This window comes from Gossypium arboreum, chromosome 6 (assembly GCF_025698485.1).
Source record: "Gossypium arboreum isolate Shixiya-1 chromosome 6, ASM2569848v2, whole genome shotgun sequence".
Lineage (NCBI taxonomy): Eukaryota > Viridiplantae > Streptophyta > Magnoliopsida > Malvales > Malvaceae > Gossypium > Gossypium arboreum.
Window position 1 is genome coordinate 3,236,305 of NC_069075.1, and position 12,280 is coordinate 3,248,584.

Consider the following 12,280-nt stretch of genomic DNA (forward strand, 5'->3'; position numbering starts at 1 on the left):
TATTAAAAATAACCACTTTATAAGGTGACCTGATCACACCTCATCAAAAAGGATTTGTGGCGTCTCCCATTCTCGTTTTCATTTCCAAAATCAAGTCGATCCTTGTTTTTTCCAAAAAAATGGTTTCCACAAACCATATAAATTATTTGTCTATATATATATGTATGTATATATCATAATGATGAAGATATTGCAACGCAGCAAAGATGCTTTGTTATTGCCGATTAGCTTACCTGTCAATGTCCTATTTGTATGGAAGAAAATTTGTGGGTCCAATCACACCTCTGATTTTACAGTTAAGACAAGAACTCCACACTAAACAAATCGATTGGAGCAAAAAGAGGCATTTATGTGCAAAGGTAATCATAATCTATATATGTTTGATACAATATTTATATATTTTTTCCTTAACTAGAAAATGTGAAAGCAGACTGTTTCATTCATTGCATGCAGGAAGATCTCCACTATCCTCATACATGGCTTCAAATATTGCTTTGGGATAGTCTCCACTTATTTTCAGAGCCTTTCCTTAATCGTTGGCCCTTTAATAAATTGAGGAAAAAATCTCTTAAAGTAGCAATGAATATCATTCACTATGAAGATGAAAGCAATGGATATCATTCACTATGAAGATGAAAGCAGTCGCTATATTACCATTGGATGTGTGGAAAAGGTAATACAATTAAAGTATAAATAATTTTGAATAATATTTGTCAACATATAATGCTTGCTAATACACTTGATATAATACATTGGGCAGCCTCTATGTATGCTTGCTTGTTGGGTTGAAGATCCAAATGGAATTTATTTTAAGAAGCATCTTGCTAGGATTGATTACTATGTGTGGGTTGGAGAAGATGGAATAAAGATGCAGGTTTGTTAATTATTAAATACTAGAATTGTTGAATTAGTTAAACTTTCAGTAAATTATTGACTTTGATTGTTCATTACTATTTTAGCTAATTAGTGTATGCTCTCTTTTTTTTTCTTTTTTTTTTTCTTTTTCAATATTTCACCATGAAGGGCTTTGGAAGTCAAGTTTGGGATACTAGCTAGTTTCCTTCTGCAAGCTTTGCTTGCTAGAATTTATACGATGAAATTGGACTAACTCTGATGAAGGGGCACAATTTCTTAAAGAATTCACAGGTTGTCTGAACCTTAAATTTAAAACCCTAAACATTATATATAATTTCTTTAACTATTTTCATTTTCACCACACAACACAAAGTTAGTGGTTAATTTTACCAATTTGCTCGAAATTGGTTGAAATTTTAAGGTTAGGGATAATCCTTCAGGAGACTTTAAAAGAATGTTTAGACATATTTCTAAAGGCTCATGGACATTCTCTGATCGAGGTCATGGATGGCAAGTTTCTGATTGTACTGCAGAAAGTTTAAATGTAAATTTTGTTTCATTCAATTAAATAAGTGGTGTTCATAAACTCAATTATATTCACGATTGGTTCATTTTCCTAACACTATCTGAAAAAATAATTCTGGTTAAGTTCAAACCTTTAATGTTGGATCTTAAAATACTTATTTTTTCAACATATTTAAATTTTTTTCAAATATTAATCAACTTAGACGAATGACTTAATCACAAGTACTTTGCAGTGTTGTGTAAATTTTGCATTGATGGCGCCAGAAATGGTCGGTAATAAAATGGAAGACGAGCAATTTATGATGCTGTCAATGTTCTTCTATCTTTACAGGTACAATATGTAGAATGTCCACGTTAAAAAGGATTATTAATTGCGTAAGGGGTTCAAATCTCATTATATTTAATTTTTTATTGATTTTAGTAAAAATATAAAAAGATAAAAAGTATCATTGTAATAATATAATTTATTTGTATATGGAAGAATATTTTCATAATTTCTTGGTGATTGGTTTACTGTTACACCTACTTAATAAAGAGTTTAAATATAAGTATACATATACAAACAATGAGAGTGAAATATGTGTAACAAAATTGAAATGTGTAAAACATTAAAATAAAAATTGGGTCGATGTGGAAAGAATTTTTTATAGATGTTGATAGCATGGGTTCAATTCTCACCTTATGCAATATTTTTACTAATTTTATTAAAAGTACCATCGTATTAATATAATTTATTTATACGTAAACTACATAAATGATTACTTGATTATTAGAAACTTTTTTATTAGGTCACCAACTTTAAAAAATTACAAAATAGTCATTCGACTTATCAAAAAAATTTTAACACGTGGAATAAAATTAATGGTTGAGTCAACATGTCATTAAGTCAACAACCTTGTCAGCCGAGTATCAGTAATTTAACGGTTTTAGACTCTTTTTTTTGTAAATTGGGTGATTATTTTGTAACTTTTAAAAGTTGGTGGTTTAACAAAAAAGTTTTTAATAGTTGGGTAACCATTTACATAACTTCCTTAACAAAATTGGTAACCGATTGACCTGTGACATTAAGTCAATTAAGATAGAAATATAGACATAGAAAATCTTTAAGATAGAATTTCAAATTATTTTTATTTCCATGGAGGTAAAAATTATATCTAGAATGCTCTAAATTGTCCTTTTATTATAAATTTTTTATTTGCCAACAAATTTTTGTATTGTATGGGATTAGCACTTGAATTTAATCTTTAGGATCCTATGCTCGTTCCTGAATTATCAAATGTGTAACGCCCCAATTTTTGGGAATTCTGTGAATGTTGGCATAGGTTTAATTATGTTTGTGGGCCTCTAGAAGGCCCAAGTTTAAGATAGAACCGGTAATTTTAGTTAATTTTGTTCCATAAGAAAAAGGAGTGAAATTATGAAATAGGACTTATGTGAAAATGTTTGAAAATGCTATTAGCTAAATTGAAGTGGCCAAATAAATAGGAGTGCAAAATAGGAGGATTTGCATGACAAACCTCCCATTTTACATGAAGTGGCTAGCCATCATGTTGTTGTAGACAATATGAGTACTTGATATCCATAATTTATGGTACAAATTGATACAAATTGATAATGGGTTAGGTAAATGTTCCATGATAATGGATTAGGTAAATATTCCATGATAATGGGTTAGGTAAATGTTTTATGATAATGGTTTAGGTAAATGTTTCATGATAAGAAATTCATGTCTTTTGTATTAAAGAATTAAATGGATGAAATATGAAGTTTTATTAAAAGAAAAAGGGGTGAAAAGAACAAAGTTTTGTCCATCTTTGTTCATCCTAGCCTAAAGTTAGAGAAGAGAAAGGAGAGGAGAAAGCTCTTAAATGTTCAGTCACTTGGGGAAGAAAATTGAAGGTAAGTTCATGGTAGTTTGCTTCTATCTTGATGTTCATGAGTTCTTCTTGATTCTATCTTAACTCTTGAAGTATATTTTGATTTTTAGTTGTGTTGTGAGCATTTAGTCATGAATTAAAATGAAGGAAATGGTTGTTGTTTCATGTTCTTTTGATGAAAAATGGAAGATAGGTGAAGTTGAGCCAAACAAATGAGCATGCATGTGCCTTAGATGCTAAACGGAAAAATCGGCTAACATGTTGTGCTTTAAAATGATGAAATGGAGATTATACTTAAGTAAAATCATAGATATGTGATGATTGATTGGTGATATACATGTTTAAATAACAAGCATGCAAGTTAGGTGTGAAAGAGTGAATTTGGTAATAAATCTGCTTGGGACAGCAGAAGTAACGTGACTTTGGAAAATCACCATAAATTGTAGGAGATGAATTAGAAGCTTAATAAATTATATAATTAAAGCTTAATGAGTCTAGTTTCAAATGGAATAAACGAGAACATATTTTGAATTCTGTACAATGAGAAATTTGATTCGTAATGAAGTGTGGTCAGATTAGTCAAACAGTGAAACATGGGAAACTTTGAGAAAAATCTGGTATTGATTGGCTAAACCAAAAATTTTGAAAATTTTATGGATAGAAGATATATGAGTCTATTTTCAAGGAAAATTAATGGAACTTGATTTGGAGTTTCGTAGCTCCATTTATAAATAATTTAGTGACTGTTGCTCAGGAAGACAGCTTGCAGTGAAATTATGATTATGTGGTAAACATTGACAAAAATTTGTTAATGAGTTGCTTATTGATTTCTTATAAGCTTACTATGATTTGTAGGTGTGGTTGGCCGAATATTGTAAGGGGTTAATACGTAGTTTGTATTTGAATAGTTAGATTAACGTGTTAGTAATCCAATTGTAGGCGGTTCGTGTGTGGATCTCGTCAAGCATATATATCATAAGCAAATGTGTGTAACTAACACCCTCTTTCTTAGTCTAGATCGGCAAAAGTCGAAAAGCCAAAATGCCGAAAACCGGTATTTTGTAGATTTGCGAGTGTGTGAATGCTCGTGAGGTAAATCGATTAATGTTTTTGGTAAGCTGCAATGTTTGGACTGCAAAGTGCATGATTTCTGTGCCCTCGATATTTTTGGGCTTAATGGGCCAAAATTGGAATGATGGGCCAACGGGCCCAATTCAGTAAGAACCCTCGGCACGTGATTCTGTTAGTACGTGAAAAGTAGGAATATGCATGAAAAACCCTAAAATAGATAAATTACTGAAATACCTTTTAAAATGGAAAATTTACGTTTACCCCTAGTAGATAAATTACCGAAATACCCTAGGTTAAATTGACCTAAATGCATGTTTGATGTTGTTATTTACTTGCATGCCATGTTGTTATTATCGATACATGGACTGGAATATTGACGGAGGAAGTCTTGAAAGTGGCTTGTCCACGTCTTGGAGGCTTTGCCTCAATTTATGATAAGCGAGCAGCAAGGTTGCACTGTGGAGTGTTAGGCGGGGTGGGTTGAGCTATTCCCACATGGAGTGTATGGCTGGTGCGGTGGAGTGTAGTGGTTGGTGGGTTGAGTAGTCTCCCAAATGGGCTTGCATATGTTTCTTGATGTTGCATGTATTTTGAAATGGGCCTATGGGCCATATCATTATCTGAATAAGGGCTAAGGCCCGGTTATTATGTCTGAAAAGGGCTCGGCCCATTACCACACATTACTGAATGGGCTTAGGCCCAATGGGCTTGAGCTAACTTGGACTTTGAATGGGTTTTCCTTACACATGAGTTTCCCCAAACTCACCCTTTTATTTTCATCCACGCAGAAATCCCCAACCATAGTGGGCTTGGAGTCGTGAGGGAATTCGGAGTGGCCACCCGTTCGAAAGTTTGATTTTCTTACGTGAACTGGACATCCTTTTAATTACGTTTGAGGTTTTGGGCTTTTAAATGTAATAAGGACACTTATTTATTTTGATGGTTTTAATATGTATTACTAAGATAGGTATTACTTATTTTAACTGTTGAAACTGGATAGCTTTAGGCGCGTTTTCAAAAACAATAGTTGATTTCAAAATAACACGACAACAAGCAAAGCTTCCATAATGAAAGTATTTTCCAAAATTAATCATTTTTCCTAAAAATGACTTAATCAAATCGGTTTCCTAGAAATATCCATAACGTTAAGGTGTGGCAATGGCGGTATGCATGTCTAGGATTGGATCGGAAGGGAGCTTGGTACTTAAGCAGTCTGATGGACTCACCACCTCTTTTCCGGTTTCCTACCTGGTGCACAGCTTCCATTCACTTTAACCCTTAATGAATTAATCTTTTGAACATCAAGTACGATTTTCTATACTTAGAATGGAATTTTTTTTTTTAACATTTTTGATGTGGCATGCCGGATCCGGCCATAACTTCTGGGCCGAGTTTGGGGTGCTACAAAATGTACTCTAAAAATCTAAATAAATAAACATATTGGTTTAAGTATAATTTACAAATGATTGCAGAGTAAAAATGGTGGTTATACAATTTGGGAACCAGCAGGAGGTGCATTCTGGTGGGAGGTAATATTTCAATATTTGTACTTGTCTTCGATATTATATAATTTCCTATGAATTTAATAAAGCATTTTTTGCACCTTAACTTATCCTTTTAGTGGTTGAATCCAGTAGAGTTTCTTGAGGATCTGACCATAGAATATGAGTAAGATTCCTCTGCTTTTTTTATTTTATTTTATTTTATTATAATTAATTTAATTAATTATACACTGTTATGGAAAACTGGTTTATAAAGTTTATAGTAATGAGAAGGAAAAATAATTGTAAAATCCAGGCATGTAGAGTGCACTTCATCATCAATCCAGGCACTAGCTATTTTCAAGAAATTATACCCTGGGCATAGAAAAATAGAGATTGAAAATTGCATCAGAAAAGCTGCAAAGTTCATTGAAGATGTACAATACCCTGATGGTTCTTGGTAATGGCCCTTATGAATTCCTCAAACAAATAATTTAACGAGTTACTCCAAATAGATGTGATAAAATTTTTAGTATTAATAATGTTAAGGTAAACTACACCCATGGTCACTTTTGTTTACCTTAAGTTACATTTTAGTCACTTATGTTTGAAATGTTACGTTTTAGTCACTTACGTTATTATATTGTAACATTTTAGTCACTGAGCTATTAATTGTCGCTAACAGTGTAACGATAAGTTGACATGACACGTTAAATTATAATTTTAAACAAAAATTTAGGGTAAATTATACAATCGATTCCCATATTTTTTCGTTTTGAGCAATTTAATTTTTTTATGTTATTTAAATTTTTTATTCTTTATTTTCCATTATCTTATGTTTCTCCCTCTATTTTCTTATCTTCTCCATTTCTTTTAACATATCAAGAAGTCGAATTGACAGTGAAGAAATAAGTAGGAAGTCGAAAACCATCATTGCCTATAACCAAAACCCATAAACTCATACCATGCTTTTTTCTTCACTGCCAATTCGACTTCCTAATATGTTGAAAGAAATGGAAAAAGTAGGAAAATAGAGGGAGAAGTAGAAGAGAATGGAAAATAATGAAAAAAAAAGAAGTTAAAAGAACATAAAAAAAATTAAATTGCTCAAAATGAAAAAAATATGGGGACCATTTGTATAATTTAACCTAATTTTTTATTTGAAATGATGATTTAATGCACCACATTAGCTTACCGTTCTACCGTTAACGACAATTAAAGGCTCAGTGACTAAAATGTTACAACTCGATAACATAAGTGACTAAAACGTAACATTTCAAGCATAAGTGACTAAAACGTAACCTGAGGTAAACAAAAGTGACCATGGGTGTAATTTACCCGTAATGTTATTGCGTGAGTTGGTGCAATAAGTTAACTCAACGCCAACTCAAAATAGATGACAACACCATGATAAAAACTGTATTCATTTAGTATTTTTATATGATGTACTTTTGTATTTAATTTCATTTTACTCACAATTTAATTTATTTTTTAATTTTTATATATTTCATTTGTTATTATTAATTAGTTTCAAACTATACATTTTATTACTTTTTGTATGTTATTTTTAAACACATTTCTACTTTCTAAATCATACGCTTCTCATAAAATTTCATATAAATGTATAGGTATGGAAGTTGGGGAATTTGCTTCTTTTATGGGACATGGTTTGCACTATTAGGTCTTAAGGCTGCAGGAAAGAACTTCAAAAATTGCTTGGCTATTAGGAAAGGAGTTGAGTTTTTGCTTAAAACCCAAAGAGAAGATGGTGGTTGGGGAGAGTGTAGCACCTCAAACCCGGCCCAGAAGTTAGACCGGATCCGGCATGCCACATCAAAAACGTAAAAAAAATCTTCCATTCTAAGTCCAGAAAATCGTACTTGATGTTCAAAAGATTAATTCATTAAAGGTTAAAGTGAATGGAAGTCATGCACCGGTAGGAAACCGGAAAAGAGGTGGTGAGTCCATCGGATTGCTTAAGTACCAAGCTCCTTGAATCCAATCCTAGACATGCATACCACCACCGCCACACCTTAACGTCATGGATATTTCTAGAAACCGATTTGATTAAGTCATTTTAGGAAAAGTGATTAATTTTGGAAAATACTTTCATTACGGAAGCTTTGCTTGTTGTCGTGTTATTTTGAAATCAATTGTTGTTTTTGAAAAGCGCGCCTAAAGCTATCCAATTTCAACAGCTTAAAATAAGTAATACCTATCTTAGTTATACATATTAAAACCATCAAAATAATTAAGCGGCTTTATTACATTTAAAACCCAAAACTTCAAACGTAAATAAAAGGATGTCCAGTTCACGGAAGAAAATCAAACTTTCAAAACGGTGGCCACTCAATTCCCTCACGACTCCAAGCCCACTATGGTTGGGGATTTCCTGCGTGGATGAAAATAAAAGGAGTGAGTTTGGGGAAACTCAGTGTGTAAGGAAAACCCATTCAAAGCCTAAGTCAGCTCAAGCCCATTGGGCCTAAGCCCATTAAGGTAACAGTGGTACTAGGCCAGAGCCATTTTTAGATTACAATAAACTGGGCCTTAGCCCCTTATTCAGATAACAGTATGGCCCATAGGCCCATTTCAAAATACATGCAACATCAGTAAACATATGCAAGCCCATTTGGGTAACAGTGGTACTGGGCCAGAGCCCTTTTCAGATTACAATAAACTGGGCCTTAGCCCCTTATTCAGATAACAGTATGGCCCATAGGCCCATTTCAAAATACATGCAACATCAGTAAACATATGCAAGCCCATTTGGGGAGACTGCTCAACCCACCAACCACTACACTCCACCCGTACCAGCCATACACTCCATGTGGGAATAGCTCAACCCACCCATTAACACTCCACAGTTGCGACCTTGCTGCTCGATTAACGATAAATTGAGGCAAAGCCTCCGAGAAGTGGACAAGCCACTTTCAGTACTTCCTCCGTCAATATCCCAATCCCATGCATCGATAATAACAACATGGCATGCGAAAATAACAACGATCAAACATGCATTTAGGTCAATTTAACCCTAGGGGTATTTCGGTAATTTATCTACTAGGGGTAAAACTGCAAATTTTTCACTTTTAAAGGTATTTCAGTAATTTATCTATTTTAGGGTTTTTCATACATATTCCTACTTTTCACGTACTAACAGAATCACGTACCGAGGGTTCTTACCGAATTGGGCCCGTTGGCCCATCATTCCAATTTTGGCCCATTAAGCCCAAAAATATCGAGGGCACAGAAATCATGCACTTTGCAGTCCAAATTTTGCAGTTTACCAAAAACATTAATCGATTTACCTCACGAGCATTCGCACACTCGCAAATCTACAAAATACTGGTTTTCGGCATTTCGGCTTTTCGACTTTTGCCGATCTAGACTAAGAAAGAGGGTGTTAGTTACACACCTGTTTGCGACGATATGCTGACGAGATCCACACACGAACCGCCTACAATTGGATTACTAACACGTTAATCTAAATATTCAAATATGAACTACGTATTAACCCCTTACAATGTTCGACCAACCACACCTACAGATCATAGTAAGCTTATAAGAAATCAATAAGCAACTCATTAACAATTTTTTTGTCAATGTTTACCACATAATCAAAATTTCACTGCAAGTTGTCTTCCTGAGCAATAGTCACTAAATCATTTATAACTGGAGCTACAAAACTCCAAATCAAGTGCCGTTAATTTTCCCTGAAAATAGACTCATATGTCTTCTATCCATAAAATTTTCAGAATTTTTGGTTTAGCCAATCAATACCAGATTTTTCTCAAAGTTTCCCATGTTTCACTGTTTGACTAATCTGACCACCCTTCATTACGAATCAAATTTCTCATTGTACAGAATTCAAAATATGTTCTTGTTTATTTCATTAGAAACTAGACTCAATAAGCTTTAATTGCATAATTTATTCAGCTTCTAATTCTTCTCCCACAATTTATGGTGATTTTCCAAAGTCACGTTACTACTGCTGTCCCAAGCAGATTTATTACCAAATCACTCTTTCACACATACCTTGCATGCATGTTATTTAAACATGTATATCACCAATCAATCATCACATATCTATGATTTTACTTAAGTATAATCTCCATTTCATCATTTTAAAGCACAACATGTTAGCTGATTTTTCCCTTTAACATCTAAGGCACATGCATGCTCATTTGTTTGGCTCAACTTCACCTATCTTCCATTTTTCATCAAAAGAACATGAAACAACAACCATTTCCTTCATTTTAATTAATGACTAAATGCTCACAACACAACTAAAAATCAAAATATACTTCAAGAGTTAATGTAGAATCAAGAAGAACTCATGAACATCAAGATAGAAGCAAACCACCATGAACTTACCTTCAATTTTCTTCCCCAAGTGACCGAACATTCAAGAGCTTTCTCCTCTCCTTTCTCTTCTCTAACTTTAGGCTATGATGAACAAAGATGGACAAAACTTTGTTCTTTTCACCCCTTTTTCTTTTAATAAAATTTCATATTTCATCCGTTTAATTCTTTAATACAAAAGACATGAAATGCCCATCATGGAACATTTACCTAAACCATTATCATGGAACATTTACCTAACCCATTATCATTGAATATTTACCTAATCCATTATCATGAAACATTTACCTAACACATTATCAATTTGTACCATGAATTATGGATATCAAGTGCTCATATTGTCTACAACAACATGATGGCTAGCGACTTCATGTAAAATGGGAGGTTTGTCATGCAAATCCTCCTATTTTGCACTCCTATTTATTTGGCCATTTCAATTTAGCCTATAGCATTTTCAAACATTTTCACATAGGTCCTATTTCATAATTTCACTCAGAAATGACAAAATCAAAGCATGAAATTTTGCCAACATTCACAAAATTCCCGAAAATTGGGGCGTTACAGAGAGAGTCACCTTTCTTGTCCCAAAAAGGTAATTAATATTTAATATAAATGTCCTTTTGCTCATATGGTAAAGTTTCAAATTTAAGTACTAGTTCCCACACGAATATACACGTGATAGAATTTTTAGTATTAATAATGTTATCGCGTGAGTTGACACAACAAGTTAACTTAATGTCAACTCATGATTGATGACAACACTATGATAACAATTGTATTCATTTAATATTTTTATCTGATGTAATTTTGTGTTTAAATTTCATTTTACTCACAATTTAATCTATTTTTTAATATTTTATATATTTCATTTGTTATTGTTAATTAATTGCAAACCATACATTTTATTATTTTTGTATATTATTTTTAAACATATTTCTACATTCTAAATATATAATTTTTACACGCATACACTTTTAATAAAATTTCATATAAATGTATAGGTATGGAAGTTGGGGAATTTTCTTTTTTTTTACGGAACACAGTTTGCACTATTATGTCTTAAGGCTACAGGAAAGAACTTCAAAAACTGCTTGGCTATTAGGAAAGGAGTTGAGTTTTTGCTTAAAACCCAAAGAGAAGATGGTGGTTGGGGGGAGAGCTATCTTTCTTGTCCTAAAAGGGTAATTAATATTTAATATAGCTTCTTTCTTTTCTTCATTTTATTTTAGAGGATAAATCTAAAATATTAATTTGATAGTTTTTACATAGTAACTTGTGTAAATTTGAAATTTACCCTTTTGGAATCATGAATCTCTTCGGAAACAATATAAATGTAATTCTAAATAGTTTTATTTTCCTTATTGATAAAAGGTATATACACCTATCGAAGGAAAAGAATCGAATTTGGTAAATACTGCTCAGGCTTTGATGGGTTTAATTATTGGCGGCCAGGTATGCTTTACTTGCAATTAACAATGATTTTATAATTTTAATGTACCCAAATTAACAAATAAACTATTTATATATATTGTATTTCTCATATCCTGCCTAATCTTCGCCAGTTGCTCTTGCATCTGTATTTGTAACTGGTCTTGCATTTCTCTTTGAAGTTGTTCAAGTCTTTCCAATCTTTGGTCTATATCTTTTGTCTTAGCACGGGTACCGTAACGACGCTTGGTTGGTAAGTTTTTATTAGTTTCCAGATTAACTGAAATGATTTCAATTAATTTGGGACCCTTTTATGAAAATCTCATGCAAATGATGCAATGATGCGATGCAATGCAAATGCATGAAATGAATGCAAAAGAAAGAAATAAGTTGATTTTGAATTCAATTCCATTAGAACAACTTTTCTAGAAAACAAATTCCTTTACATAAAACGGATTACTTATACGGTCTTGCTTTCATATTCCAAGCGAAGACACCGATCTCCTTTTCTTCATAAAAGTCCAATCTCGTAAGCTTCCAATAAATGCCTTCATTAGCTCCTTTTTGCTTAATCCAGACCGCGACTTATTATCCTCGCGATGTTGATTAGCTCCTTTAAGAAAGTCAGGATGTGACGGCTCTCGAATCATCTTTAATGACTTGAATCCTCAGATAAAATAT

The 12,280-nt window shown here is 32.8% G+C and overlaps 1 long non-coding RNA gene and 1 pseudogene across 1 annotated transcript; one reads left to right on the forward strand and one right to left on the reverse strand.

Moving 5' to 3' along the window:
- The window catches only part of LOC108485031 (lupeol synthase-like), a 55,219-nt pseudogene extending 43,363 nt beyond the window's left edge, over positions 1-11,856 (forward strand).
- LOC128293873 (uncharacterized) lies at positions 8,933-10,325 on the reverse strand. Its single transcript, XR_008283990.1, has 2 exons — positions 10,184-10,325; positions 8,933-9,266 (listed from the first exon to the last, which is right to left on the reverse strand). It is a non-coding gene; the product is annotated as an uncharacterized LOC128293873 (long non-coding RNA).
- Positions 11,857-12,280: the final 424 nt, after the last annotated feature.